This window comes from Octodon degus, unplaced genomic scaffold, assembly GCF_000260255.1.
Source record: "Octodon degus isolate 3935 unplaced genomic scaffold, OctDeg1.0 scaffold00072, whole genome shotgun sequence".
In the NCBI taxonomy this organism is placed as follows: Eukaryota; Metazoa; Chordata; class Mammalia; order Rodentia; family Octodontidae; genus Octodon; species Octodon degus.
The window spans coordinates 8,491,985-8,493,648 of record NW_004524648.1 but is presented as its reverse complement, the minus strand read 5'-3'; the positions used below and the strand labels follow the sequence as shown (position 1 = coordinate 8,493,648).

General features: G+C 44.4%; 1 pseudogene; it reads left to right on the top strand.

Moving 5' to 3' along the window:
• The window catches only part of LOC105742776, a 5,073-nt pseudogene extending 3,916 nt beyond the window's left edge, over nucleotides 1–1,157 (top strand).
• The last annotated feature ends 507 nt before the right edge of the window (nucleotides 1,158–1,664 follow it).

Genomic DNA, 1,664 nt, shown 5'->3' with positions numbered 1-1,664 from the left:
TGGGGGTGGGCCAGCTCAGCCCACCAGGGGATGGGGCTGGTTGGCATGTGGTGCTGGGAGATTGAACCGTGGTCCCTGTGCTTTGCTAAGCTTGTTCTAAGTAGGTGCTTTAGACCACTCAGCCATCTCACCAGCCCTCATTTTCTTTTTTTTTTTTAAATTTTTTTTTTACATTTATTTATTGTGGGGGGGGCAGCTCAGCCCACCAGGGGGCAGGGCTGGCTGGCATGTGGTGCTGGGGGATTGAACCACAGTCCCTGTGCTTTGCCAAGCTTGTTCTAAGTAGGTGCTTTAGACCACTGAGCCATCTCTCCAGCCCCTAAAACTCATTTTCTTTGGCAAAAAATAACTGTCTTTTTATTTGAATATGGTGAGAAGCTGCTGAAAAGGTCAGAGCCTAGGAATAGCCCAGAGTAGCATGTTATATCTTAATAGGATCACTCTGGCTGGTGTGGTGAGGAAAGCCTGAAAGTAGGCAAAGGTAGGAGCCAGGACACAGAAGAGATAGAAAAAAGACCCCAACTAGAATTTGAGAGATGAAAAATGCATTGTCTAAGTGAGAAACACACTGGGTAGAATTAACAGAAGAAGAGAAGCTCAGGGAACTACAAAACACAGTGACAGCAACTATCTAAAATAAAACCTATAGGGCTGGGGAGATAGCTCGGCAGCCTAAGCACCTGCTTGGCAGACGCAAGATCCTGAGTTTGATTCCCGGTACCATATGCTATAGCAAGACCCTGTATCAAAAATAAAATAAAGGGGAAAGCAGCAGCACCAGATCCAATTTGGAGGCCAGCAGGAGGCTGATGAAGGACAAACCTCCATATGATAAGGGGGCCTTTAGAGTTGAAATCAATTTCCCAGCAGAGTATCCATTCAAACCACTGAAGATCACATTTAAAACAAAGATCTATCACCCAAACATTGATGAAAAAGGCCAAGTTTGCCTGCCGGTAATTAGTGCTGAGAACTGGAAGCCAGCGACCAAGACCGACCAAGTAATCAAGTCCCTCACAGCACTGGTGAATGACCCCCAGCCTGAGCACCCGCTCTGGGCTGACCTAGCTGAAGAATACTCCAAGGACCATAAAAAATTCTGTAAGAATGCTAAAGAGTTTACAAAGAAATATGGGGAAAAGCGACCTGTAGACTAAAATCTGCCACAAATGATTCCAGCAAGTGTGAGCAGAGACCTCGCACAGGGCATTCAGGCAAAGCAGGACTCTGTGGAAATTGACAGATGCCACCGCCTGACGTTCACTTGCGGCAGTTACTAACTTTCTACAGTATTCTAAATCAAAAGTGATCTAGTAAAAATAAATAAATAAATAAATGTGATCTAGTAACCTGTAAAGAAAGGATTAAAATATTTTTTTAATAAATTTTATTTATTTGTGTGTGTGTGTGTGTGTGTGGCCAGCTCAGCCCATCAGGGGGCGGGGCTGGCTGGCATGTGGTGCTGGGGGATTGAACCGCGGTCCCTGTGCTTTGCTAAGCTTGTTCCAAGTAGGTGCTTTAGACCACTGAGCCATCTCACCAGCCCAAAATTTTCAGATATTCTAAAAAAATAAAATAAAATGAAACATATAGAGAAAAAAGATTTTAAAAATCAATAGAGTACCAGTGAGCAGTGGGACAGCATGCAGGCTCTAGTGAGGGTA